Source organism: Zingiber officinale, chromosome 5B, assembly GCF_018446385.1.
Source record: "Zingiber officinale cultivar Zhangliang chromosome 5B, Zo_v1.1, whole genome shotgun sequence".
NCBI classification, from domain to species: domain Eukaryota; kingdom Viridiplantae; phylum Streptophyta; class Magnoliopsida; order Zingiberales; family Zingiberaceae; genus Zingiber; species Zingiber officinale.
This window is the reverse complement of record NC_055995.1, coordinates 56,152,010-56,165,871: the sequence shown is the minus strand read 5'-3', so window position 1 is coordinate 56,165,871 and position 13,862 is coordinate 56,152,010. Positions and strand designations below refer to the sequence as shown.

Sequence of the window (13,862 nt, the reverse complement as noted above, 5' to 3'; positions counted from 1 at the left end):
ACGAGAAGAAGTTGTTGCTGCCTAGATTGCATCAGGTGATGACCTATAGATCTTTTCACTATGGTCCTTAAGGCAAGAGCTTTTGATGGGCATGTTGAAGGGTTGGGAATCAGATGTATGGCAGCAGATATGGCAGCTTAGTCTTTTAGTATAAGTGGGAGATTGTTAAAGTGTATACTAAAAGCCTAGCTTTTGGTATAAACATTTATCTAGAAATAAGAATCACATTGGTCAAATATCTATATTTATGATAAATGTAGTTGTTCAATTAATTTATATTGTAGATAACATGGTGTGTGGTGTCACACACAGAGGATCATGTTATCAGTACCTTATAAATTATAAACAGTAGCTCACGACCATAATGGAAAGGAACAAACCATTGGAAGGTCGTAGTGTAATTAGGTATTAGTTTATCTTAACTATATAATTACACTAGTACACCTAGAGTGTATTGAGTAGGACCATTAGAGGTCGTTTCTTTTATACTGACTTAATAAAGAAACAAAAACCTCAGTTATTATGGAAGTGTGTGCTCTTAATCCTAATATAATAACAAGCACATATATTTGATATTTATTTCTTTAATTTATCAATGGGTGATATTTAGTTCGATGAATCAATAAGCCCGATAAGTTGGGAAATGATATCACTTATAGTGTGTGTTGTTGACTATAGAAGGAAACTGTGTCCTAGTAATCTAGGTTGAGAATGTCCACAAGAGGAGCTCATAAGGATTGTCATGTTAAACCCTGCAGGTGGACTTAGTCCGACATGACGATGAAGTTGAGTGGTACTACTCTTGGAGCTAGATATTAATTAAGTGAGTTGTCAGTAACTTACTTAATTAGTGGACATTTGTTATCTTAAACACAGGGAGACTAACACACTCATAATAAGAAGGAGCCCAAAATGTAATTTGGGATTGGTGCGGTAGTTCAATAATAGTTCTTTAGTGGAATGAATTATTATTGATGAAATTTAGTTGTGTGTTCGGGGCGAACACGGGATGCTTAATTTCATCGGGAGACCAAAACCAATTCCTCCTCTCGGTCCCTATCGTAGCCTCTAGTATATAGAGATTTATACCCACCGCATACCCACCTTCTTACCCATCCAATGGGGCCGGCCAAGCTAGCTTGGAACCCAAGCTAGGGCCGGCCAAGACCAAGTGGATGAGCCATGTAGGTGGCCCGCCAAAGCTTGGGTCCCAAGCTTAGGTGGCCGACCACTAGAATATTAAAAGGATTTTATTAAAATTATTTCTTATGTGGATATCATGATTTTAAAAGAGAGTTTAAAATTAAAAATTTCCTTTTATAGTTTTCTACAAAGATTAAGAGAAGAGATTAATCTCTTTCCTTATTTGTAGTTTAAAAGGATGGTTTTAATTTTGGTAAAACTTTCCTTATTTGTAAATCATCTACATGTTTAAAGAGAGTTTAAAATTTGAAATCTTTCCTTATTTGTTGATTAAAGGAGGATTTTAAATTTTAAGAAAACTTTCTTTTTAACCATGTTCATGATTTAAAAGAAAGTTTAAAATTAATAATTCTCTTTTATTAGTTTCTACAAAAGATTGAGAAAAGATTTGATATCTTTCCTTATTTGTAGATTAAAAGAGATTTTAATTTTTAGAGATAACTTTCTTTTTATCCACATATTTAAAAGAAAGATTTTAATTTATTAAATTTCCTTTTTATAAACCAATCATGAAGGGATTAAATTATTGGAGAAATTTTATAAATTTCTGGAGACAAATTAGGAAGTTTTAATTAATTAAAACTCTCCTTGTTTGTAGCTTTGGTGTGGCCGGCCATGTAAATTGAGAAAAGGAAAATTGTTTTTAATTAAATAAATTTTTCCTTTTCATGGCAAAAGAATTAAGGATGTTTTTAATTAAATTTCCTTATTTGCCAAGACCAAGGATTATAAAAGAGGGGGTAGAGAAGGCTTCATGGTGAACAACCTCTATTATTTCTCTCCATCTTTTCCTTGGTGTTGTGGCCGGCCAACCTCTCTTCTTCTCTTCCTCTTGGTGGTGGCCGAACCTTCTCTATTTGCTTGGAGCTCTTGTGGTGGCCGGATACTACTTGGAGAAGAAGAAGAAGAAGGAGACAAAGCTTGTATCCCTTGGAGCTTGGTTGGTGGAAAAAGATCTTCATCTTTTGGAAGCTTTGTGCTTGGCCGAAACTTGAAGAAAGGAGAAGAAGGTGCTTTGGTGGATTCTCATCTCGGAAGATCGTTGCCCACACAACGTCCGAGGTTAGAAGAGGAATACGGTAGAAGATCAAGAGGTCTTTCTAAAAGGTATAACTAGTATTTTTTCTTTCCGCATCATAATAGTTATTTTTGGAAATAATACCAAATACAAGAGGCTTACGATTCTAGTATTTCAAATATGTTTTTCGAAGTTGTGTTCTTTTGTTTTATTTTTCCTTGTGATTTGATTGTTCTTTTCGGTTAACCTAAAGTTATTTTAGGAAATTAAATATTAGACTTCTATAAAAGGTTTTGTCTAGTCGGTGGTGGTTACTCCCATATCCAAGAAGGCCATGTGCCTCGCCACGTCAGTACTGGGAACCAATTATGGAAATTAATATTTAATGGAATTAATAACTTAAGGTGATTTGGGTCGAACGTGTTAAGTTCCGCAGGAGATCCAAGTCAAAACCTAAAAGAACAAATAGATTAAGTTTTGGATCAAACGTGTTAAGTTCCGCAGGCGATCCAAAATTTAATTTAAAAGAACACATGGTAGCTAGGAAAAGGTTCAGACCTTTGTACAAAATTTTTATACAGTGGAACCTCTAGGCTTTCCGAGTAGCAACCAACAGTTGTGACAATCAAACACTAATTTAACTTTCTTTTCCCACTTCAAATATATGTCTAGATCACTTTTGCCTTGAAATGAAGGAATCTTCTATTGGAGGATCTTGCGATCGGCTAGAAGGGGGTTGGATAGACGGCGCCCCCAAATCCTTGCTTCCTACGATGTTAGCGCAGCGGAATACAAACGAACACAAATAGAAAGCTAAACACCAAATACAAGAACGGAAATGCAAACCGCTAATTCATTTACGTGGTTCGGAGATAACTTGCTCCTACTCCACGGCGTGTCCGTAAGGTGGACGATCCCTCAATCCGTCGGTGGATTAGTCCCCAACAAACTTCAGCTTGCTCAACCTCCTTGTGGGTGGAGAAACCTCACCACAACACTCACCAAAAACACTTGGACACAAGGGAACCTTTGAGCACTTAGTGACTACTAATTTGGTTTTAACCAAGTCTAATTTCGTCAACCTGTACTGGCCATCCCTAGCTCCTTCTTATAGACCTTGAGGAAATCAGCCTTGCTGATTTTCCCGTTACCAATCAACTGGTCCTTGCACCAATCGACTGGTGCCAGTCCAATGGCACTCCAACGGCTATCTATCAGTCGACTGGTCCCAGCCGTTTTGGGCACAGAAGCTCTCGGTGCTCACCATCAGTCGACTGGTCAGAATACCAGTCGACTGGTATAACCCTAAACCTAGGGTTCTCATCCCGAGTACATTTCTCTCAGCACTCGAACCCTCACGACTCACTTGACTCTTCATTGCAGCTTTGACCACTTGCCTTCAAGCCTACTTCCTTTGGCTCTCGTCCCTTGGATGCATCCAAGCCCGCAGCTCGTCCCCAATGCCATCCTTCGCGTATGCCTCGAAGTCGCTTCCATCGGCCCTTATCCTTGCTGCCTTGTCCACGGTCCCTCGAATGCTCCATCCTTCACCGGACCCAAAGTCGTCAACCTGAGTCACATGTGTCACCTGCAGTCCTTTACAACTCAAGTACACATATCAAATAACGAGGGTAAACCTAACTTAAACCCTTTGCCCAAACACCAAAACACATGGTCTCGTGGACCATTGGGATTGCTCCAACAATCTCCCCCTTTTTGGTGTTTGACAATACGTTTAAGTTAGGGAAAACATATAGCAAATAAACATGCTAATAACAAATGGACTTAAGTCGCCAAGGCTACACACTTGGACTTACACCGCCAAATGGACTTACGTTGCCAAGGCTACACACTTGGACTTACACCGCCGAATGGACTTACGTTGCCAAGGATACACACTTGGCAACCGCCGAATGAATGCATCATGCATTTGAACTTATCCTAAGGCTCCCCCTACACCTAAGCTCCCCAATGAGCTAGGATTTTCCCACAGGGATTTTTAAGAACCTATCACAAGGCTCCCCCTATGCAAAGGCATTTAAGGTTTTTTCAACTAAACTTTACTTCTCCCCCTTTGCCTAACATCCAAAAAGTTCTCCAACAATATCCCAATTGTTGAATACTTATCATCCAAACTAACCCAAACTCATGTATTTATCCCCCATGGATCCCATACATCTAAACGGGTTGACACGGTCAAGAACAGCACTAAAAAACAATATCAGGCTGGTATCAGTCGACTGCCCCTAAGTGTCAGTCGACTGCTCCCTTCGACTGCCCCTAAGTGTCAGTCGACTGCTCCCTTCGACAGAACCTTACAGAAGCATTCTGTGGTCGAAATCTACTGTTACCAGTCGACTGGTCTCGGCACCAGTCGACTGACCTTATAAAAATGAGCTTACAGAGACATTCTGTGCTCAAAAATACTGTTACCACTCGACTGGTACCCTATTTCTAAAAATAAAAATTAACCTTTTCAGGCCAACTTCATAAATGCACCAGAAAGTCTCTAGACCTCCAAAAATTCCCAAATTTTGTGGAGAGGTCTATTGTACCCTTGTCTACTTGGAAAAAATACATTACAAAATGTATCTATCACCAATCCCAAGATTGATACAAAATCTAAAACTAGCTAAATGGTTCAATTGAACCTTGACCTAAAGTCCTAGTTTTGGCTTCCTCTTGATGTATTTACCCATACTAACCCACAATGCATCCCTAGCATTGGTTTATATGGTATCTATACATCCAAAATCAATTTTCATGCAATATAAACGCATTTGTCATATTTCTTGCATGAAACACAAACCATGTGTGTGAAATCCCTAGGTTTGAGACTCAAGTCCGTCTTTAAACCATTTGGCACACTCCATGGCTTCTCTAGACTCCCAAGTAGTACACACCTGAGATCCATTGGCTATGGGTCCCAAATTGACTCTTTGAGCTCCCCCTAGAGCCCTTAGCCTTAGCCACCTCCCTAAGTGACTCATCTACAATTGCTAGGCCACATCGGTGCACCTCCGGTGACACTTGGCCTACAAACCTAACATTTTTAACCTTGGACACCTTGTCCTTGGTTAACTTCTCCTTACCTTGAAATGACTTTCCCTTGCCATTTATTGGTTTCTCTTTGCTATAATCATATGCGACCCTAGCATATGACTTTCCCTTAGCCTTAGAGACATTAGATTGGTATCCCAAACCCGATGTATTGTTGTTGGGTCTTTGGCTACCCAACACCATATTTAATCCCTTAGATCCAATAGTGAATCTCTTAACACTACAAAAAAAATATTAAAAGACAACGGTTAAAAACCGTTGTCGTAGGCCCTTTAAAACCGTTGTAATTGGCAGTGTTGTTAAAAGTAGGAGGCTACGACAATGGTTTTAAACTGTTGTCTTTGAGTGAAAAGACAATAGTTTTGCAACGGTTTAAAACCGTTATTATTTAGAGCATTTTTCTACCAGTTAAAATTATTTTTGGGGCTACGACAACAGTTTTTAACTGTTGTCTTTGAGGGTGATAGATAACAATAACGGTTTTAAATCGTTGTCTTTTAAATTATTATCTTTTAATATCAATATATCATATTTCAATTTAAAATATAATAAAGAATCATAATCAAGAAAGAATATTCCCCACATCAATATCATTCAAAATGTTAGTTATACAAGAATTACAATCACAATAGAAGAAACATATCTCATGTTCAAATAAAATTTATCCCAATACAAATAAATAAATAAACTCTATTTACAACTAATGAACAATAGCCAAAAGACTAGAAACTTTTAATGGTGGTTCATGTCATGTAGGATTGCACTTAATTATTATCAACCCAAGTCCCATCACAATCTTCAACTTGTAGGATTTCATTGGACTCCTCTTTCTCACTTGCTTATTTTTTCATACCTACCTTTTCCAATATGAAGTTGGTGTCAAAGACTTGATAAGGTGCTTGGATGAGAATGAGAAGGGAGATGAGGAGGCAAGCCAAGCCAACCTTGAGGGAAAAGGTCACCCTGTCTGTGTCCTCTCTAGCAAACTCCCACACTTCCATCATCAATTTTCTCATTGGTATCGTGGCTTTGCCATTATGATCCTTGGTAGACTTCTTCATGCTTTCTGATTCCTTGGAACCAGTCCATCTGTATCTGGATTCATGAATCAGTTCTAGCCACATTCCTCCAAACTTAGCTTTTGTCACTGCCTATTTCATGATCTGAACCGCTACGACAAAGTTCTTCTAGTTGAGATGGATCTCTACCCTGCTAGTTGTTGCAGCTACAGAATGTTGATCCCCTATCAAGTGCTACCTCAATTTGAGTACGACTCATGGTGGCCTGGCTGGAAGATTCCTCTAATCCGAGAGTCTGCATGGGGTGGATGGCTGAATCATCATGGTTCAATGTCAAGTGAGGCGTGGAACCATGACCATTTGGATTTTCCATCGAGGGCAGTAACCATCTCATCCAATCCTCTCATCTTCTAATTTTCTCTGCCTGTAGATGATTGCAGGAACATGTTTTGAAGAAAAATACCAAGATGAATTATTTAAGAAACATAGATGATAAGAGTAGAATCAAGAAGGGAAAAGATGGGGGTGAAGTACCTGTATTTCAAGTTATGTCGAATCTCTTAGAGCATTCAATATCACCGTTGTGCTCGTGGTCACCCTTTTGACCTGCATATATTGTGATGTGATAGGAAGTAGAGATAGTTAAATTTTTTGAACAGGGAATTACTCCTCATATCAATAATCACATGGATTACTCACCATGTTGAAGGTAGCAATCAATGAGACGGGAACCCAACCTTGATCATCCATCTTGCCACGAAGAAAAATGTCCTTACAGAGATTATCCACGTTGTAGCAGAAACAATTTAAATTATTAACTGCCTAAAAAAAATACCTTACAGATATTAAGGTACCTAAAATAGTATTCAATCTGCTGCTTCACCAGAGAACGAAGCCTGATTATGGAAGGATAAAATCCGTTGTCTTTTAACAGTTTTTAACAGTGGGGAAATTAATAATACCTTAATCCAATGATAGGCTTGCTGAACTAGTTTTTCACTTTTGTTCTAAACACCAAGAAAAGTTGGAGACTATAAATGCAAGAAGAATGAAGTTTTAAAATGAAAGATTTCATTTTGGTATTTTGTTTCTCTTCTTCCAAAACCATCGGATAGCATGAGCTGCTCCAACAGAAAAATCAAGCAGAAAACATTATGCCATGCAAGATAAATCAAAAATAAAAATAAGAAATAAATTTCAGACTTAAAACTAGAAGACATTATTTTTTTTATTTATTTATGTTATGGATAAAAGGAAGTCACATAATATATATTACTTGTCCGGTTCTTGATCAGCCAACCATTCCCCTGCAAGAAAAATGCCCATTACACATCTAATGGGAAACTATATCCATCACATTTGGCTACAGATTATTACCTTTAACTTATAATAATCGAGCTTGATTTGATCCATCAAAGGGGAGATACATCAAACACAAACTAATTACCTCAGTTGTCTTCCATTTTTTAGGAAAGGAAGTAGAAGTCCTGACCATAGATAACACATGGTTGCCAAACAAAATTATAAGGACACCACGACTTTACCTATAACTAAATTCATAAAATGTTTAATCAGTAAGATAACACATGGATGTATATTAGGTATTGACATATCAAAGCAAAAGATGAGAACAAATAGAGACAATAAATAAGGGAAATGTCAGCTAATTCTGCCCATGATTGAAATGCAAGAATGGAGTATTGAGCAAAGGAGATAGTTAGCTGTGAACAAATAAATTATTGGCACTAAGAAATCAAAATCAATAAGTCATGAAATCACAAATAAAGTTTCAATCATCTTTTGAAGTCTAGTAATTTATACCTAGTAATGAATATAGTCTAGGAGGTAAATAAATAGATCTTCAAAAAAAATGGACATTCTATTACATAATCACTCTAGGAGGTAAATAAATAGATCCAAGATACAAATATAGGAAATTGAAATACCTTTTGTGCTCCATTAGTGTTAATTGGCCTAATATCTAGATTAGGACCTACTATGCCATCAAAAAGTGAGATGCACTTTGCATAGTTAGGTTCATCAAACTTCAAGTTAACCACATACTCAACGAACTGTTTGAAAGGTTGTGAGAAAAAGCAACAAAGAGACTCTGGAGATGTAGCCATCTTCTTTTTGCAGACGAGATCTTTATTTTCACCCTAATAGTACACAAAGAAAGGTATGAAAAAGAAGATAAACATGGACAACATCAATTAAAATGCAAATTAACCTACCTGATAGCCTTGCCATGGTAGACGACCACGGAGAAGAAAGACAAGTGTATAAGCAAAGGGATTTTAAATCACCTCTTCTGCTTGCTGTCCTCCCAAGGTGAGCATGAGCACTAGCATAGCGCACAATCCCCCTATAAACACAAACAGAATTAAAATTTACTATTGGTTAAACTAAATCTAAAATATAATTGAGAAAGTAGAGAGCCTTTTTTAATGTTAAAGGTGTAGCAGGAATTAATTACCTGAAAACATCTGGCCGTTGATCATATTCAACATGTGAATTTGTTGAACTATCCTTCCATTTAATGGTTGTCAGTTAAGAATGTAAGAGTTTAATAAGACATCAATTTAGTGGCATTTACTAAAAAGAATTTTAAAAAATAAACAAGCTAAGACAAGCACATTAATTACCTAAGCCAAGATCAACAAGAAACAATTTCTTAACACATAAAAGAACAAACTCAGATGCAAAGAAAACAGTAAACTTCTACCCTTTTGAATGCATCTTCTCCAATATGGAGATTGCTTCGATTGCAATACATGCGACCATTTCCACAGACATTCTGCATAACAAGAAAGATGAAAATAGCAAGTTAACCAATTCAAAACAAGTACTAACCAAGAATTAGCATTAATCATACGTGTATGAGTTGCTATTCCATACATCCGACAGGCTTGGTCCCAGCATATGCATAATCTGTAGTTTTCCTTTAATATTAGAAAACATCTCATATTATGTTACAAACTCTAAAGGCAGAGGAGCTAAAAATTCTCCAAGTAACATGACATAATAATCCCCTTGCCGACCCTTGTAATGGACTTTTGGTACCCCATGAATACACCAAGAGTGCTACACAAATAGATTATTGATCAGATTTCTCTATATTTGTAGTTTTCACTGAAAAAAAAAAAAAAAAACTTACTTGTATACTTGCCATTCATAAGGTGGACCATAATTACAACCTTCCATCTTTAGCATAGCCGGCTATCAAACTCATCCAAGAAACCACATTTCTCACGGGCATTTCATTGAACAGCTTCCGAACATCATCCACAAACAGAGATTTCACAATTAGTCCTCCGATTATCATCGTCCAGGATACAACATCTTTCATGTCGATCAATCTAAACACTGTCACGGCATCGTCAATGCAGTCAAGTTGTACATACATATACACCAAAGAATTCGCTACAAACGTGTAGCATTTAGGAAAATGTTCAACTAGCTAATAAAAATGGTGCAGCTTCCAATGGGAGAAAATCTTACAAAACACTAAGGTTTGGCATCGTTCCAATATAATCAGGAATTTTACCAGATATTGACAAGTTCCTAAGAACCCTATATAAATAACAGTCAATAAAGCAAAGATATGTATATCCTACCAAAATACACAGAGAGAGAAGCTACTTCATTGATGATATTTTGTGGCTTACTTACAATTTCCTCATTAGAGTCATATGCTACAATGGAGGAAACTGTCCATCTCCGCCTTTCCAGTCAGTCACCCTCCTAGATTTGCAACAAATAAATTTTCAAATATGTCATATATAGAACCACTTCAAGCAGATTGAAATACTAACTAATTGCTCTTACAACTCAGTTACTGATACCAGTTTGAAGAAGCTATCAGGAAACGAACCTTCCATGGATGTCCCTTGCATGTCACTAGCGCACATGATTCAAGTATCCAACTTGTTCATAACGAAATTTATTAATGAGGAACATTTGGTCTAGAGTAGCAGTGATCGACCATTTACAAGTAAACAAGTTTTGTCCAGTCACCAATGAAACTTGGTATTCGACCAGAAATTGGATTGCCATCTATTGTACTGGGAAAAAAAAAAGCAAAAAGTTTAAGCATGCAGTACAACTAGACTGTTAAATTTCATTGGCTCAAGCAAACATGTTATGTGATTGACACTTTACATAAACTTCTTTACACAGCTTAACTTGTGAAGATAAATCATAAACCTTTACTTCCACCTCTTACACTGCTGGAATAATGAGGATCACTACTTCATTTTTAACATGGTAACTTGTTTTAATCAATAAGGTTAAATACTAATGACGAAAATCTACACATTAACTTATTAAGTTTGTAGATGAATGTGCAATGCGTAGCTTGCTAGGGTTTTACTTATGAATATTAATGACAGAATCTTATCGCACGAGTATGTTGTGAAGTTTATAGATGAATGCTCAATGCTTAACTTACTCAGCTAATATTTAATATTTCTGAGCAAAAAAAAAAACTTCTATATTGATAAGATACAAGAGATGTAACATACAAGTATTTTAACTTCCGGAGATTGCCAAGTGATTCTGGTAATTCCCCTATCAAATTATTTGATGAAAGAAATCTGTAACAAACTCAAAAGCAGGAATCAAATTACATTGGATGCATAAATAAATAAATATATCAAAACTAGTGACAAATAGTGCATGTATTCATCTTATAAGACAGTTAAACTACTGAGGTTGCCAAGGGCTTCAGGAATCAGGCCTTTTAGACAGTTTGCTTCTAATTTCCTATCGAAAGTTATATATGTTTATTTAATTAGTACCACAAAATATTATAGAATAAGAGAAAACTATGGAGCAGGAGAAAGGAATGTACAGAGATTCGAGTGTTGTGATATTTCCAAGCTCTTTGGGGATGCTCCCAGATATCCGATTTCCCCAAAGAGATCTGTAAATCTTTTGTTACAAAAGAACTCTTTGGAAATGTCGCTACAAACGTGTCGCAGTCAAGAGTTTCGATGTGTGATTACTTTGGGATCAGAAGCTTGAAAGCCTTCGAGGCCTTTGGCTTGAGTGGAGACGTCGGGAGGAGCAGAGCAGCAACGAGGCCTCCTCTTCTCTTCAGCTTGTTCTTGTCTCTAAATCGCCGCAATCAAGAGGAAAAATTACACTGTCATGGAGAGGAGAGCCCACCATCGTGGAGGAAGATCTAGCAGAGGCAGCACCCCTTCTTGTCGCGCAGTCGATAGGATGGCGTGAAGAGAAAAGATTTGCAGAGAGGGGGGAAAGCAAAATTATGAGAGGGAAAGAAAAATGACTTAGGGTTCGGAAATGCGAAGGGAAAAACAAGGCGCCGAAAAGATTTGCAAAGAGGGGGGAAAATAATGAAACAAATACAGTCAAAGACAACGGTTTTATGAAAACTGTTGTCGTAACTCCTAAAAGAACAACGGTTTTAGATAACCGTTGTAAAATGCGTTGTTGATTTAAAAAAAAGTTGCTCAACGACAATGGTTTTCACAAAACTGTTGTCTTTTGTATTTTATGGGAGCTCAAAGACAACGGTTTTATCTAAAACCGTTGTCTTTTACCAAATTTACAACAGTTTCATCTAAAATCGTTGTCTTTGTGGTGTTGTTGTTTAACATTTTTGTTGTAGTGTAAGGAATTGTTCTAACTTATCAAGTTTTCCCTTCAAGGCTTGATTTTCCCTTTCTAGGTTCCTAAACCTAGAATCAACATGTCCACTATGGACATTCCTAGACCTACCCATTTTTCTAGGCATGTGTCTCCCTTTCTTGGGATTCATGCCTTGGGTCTCCTTAGGTATACCATTTCTAGATTTTTCATGAATTGGTCTCCTAGGATTATGATCTACATTTACCCTATTCCTATCATGATATTTAAATCCGAAATTTTGCATGGATAAATAATGAAAATCAAAATCATTTCTCCTAGCCTGCATGGGAACATAAAAATTTGAATTTGACTTTGAATTACGATTCAAATTAGGGTATACCTCCCTTACCTTGAAGCTCCCCCTTGATTTGAGCTCTTCTTCTTCTTCTCCCATTTCTTTAGATGTGCCAACTTCTTAAGCTCTTTCTTCTTTGGGCATTTGGTGTGGTAATGTCCCATCTCACCACACATAAAGCATCTAATGTGCTTTATCTCCTTCTTGGCACCATCATTTCTACAACCCACATTAGTATCTAAAATAATTTGAGTGGGTTTAGATTTTACCTTCTTACCCATAGGACATCTACTCTTTTTGTGTCCCTTCTCATTGCAACCGAAGCAAATTATGTTGTTCTTTGACTTCACTTCGGTGGAGGTGCTTGCTAGGTTGACCACTTCCAAGACCTCTTCTTCACTTGTCTTGGACTCTTCTTCAACCTTTGAGGATGTAGATGATGCTTCCTCATCCTCATCCACACTTGTGGATGGGCTTTCTTCATCCTTCTCCTCCTCGGAAGTTGAGTGCTCGTCACCTTCCGGTTGCTCCTCCTCTACTTGAGCTTCTAGGCCCATCTCCTTAGGCTCTACCTCTTCATGTGTAGGCAAAAGTTCTTCTCCTAGAACTTTCTTTACCTTGCTCCACAACTCGTGGGCATTCTTGTATTCACCTACATGACTTATCACGTTAGAAGGCAAAATTTCAATCAGCATTGATATTATCTTATTGTTTGCCTCCGATCTTGAGGTTTGCTCCTCCGTCCAATACCGTGGTCGGAGCTTCTTTCCTTTCTTATCCTTCGGGACTTCGAGCAGTTCTTCCACAACCATCATCGTGTCCCAATCCATGTCGAAGAAGTTCTTCATCTTCACAATCCAAAAGGTGATGTCCCATAAGCTTCTTCCTTCGAACTTTGGCGATTCTATTAAGCCGGTCATCTTCTTAGCTTCCTCGGCGGTTAGTCCGATGGAGAGCGGCCAAGCTCTGATACCACTTGTTGGAGGATCTTGCGACCGGCTAAAAGGGGGTTGGATAGACAGCGCCCCCAAATCCTTGCTTCCTACGATGTTAGCGCAGCGGAATACAAATGAACACAAATAGAAAGCTAAACACCAAATACAAGAATGAAAATGCAAACCGCTAATACGTTCGTTTACGTGGTTCGGAGATAACTTGCTCCTACTCCACGGCGTGTCCGTAAGGTGGACGATCCCTCAATCCGTCGGTGGATTAGTCCCCGACAAACTCCGGCTAGCTCAACCTCCTTGTGGGTGGAGAAACCTCACCACAACACTCACCAAAAATACTTGGACACAAGGGAACCTTTGAGCACTTAGTGACTACTAATTAGGCTTTAACCAAGTCTAATTTCGTCAACCTGTGCTGGCCATCCCAAGCTCCTTCTTATAGAGCTTGAGGAAATCAGCCTTGCTGATTTGCCCGTTACCAGTCGACTGGTCCTTGCACCAGTCGACTGGTGTCAGTCCAACGACACTCCAACGGCTATCTATCAGTCAATTAGTCTCTGGACCAGTCGACTGGTCCCAGCCATTTTGGGCACAGAAGCTCTCTGTGCTCACCATCAGTCGACTAGTCAGAATACTAGTCGACTGGTACAACCCTAAATGTA

The 13,862-nt window shown here is 38.1% G+C and overlaps 1 long non-coding RNA gene across 1 annotated transcript; it reads right to left on the bottom strand.

Moving 5' to 3' along the window:
- Window positions 1-8,969: 8,969 nt before the first annotated feature.
- Window positions 8,970-9,646, bottom strand: LOC121987413. Its single transcript, XR_006113571.1, has 3 exons — window positions 9,458-9,646; window positions 9,176-9,384; window positions 8,970-9,097 (listed from the first exon to the last, which is right to left on the bottom strand). It is a non-coding gene; the product is annotated as an uncharacterized LOC121987413 (long non-coding RNA).
- Window positions 9,647-13,862: the final 4,216 nt, after the last annotated feature.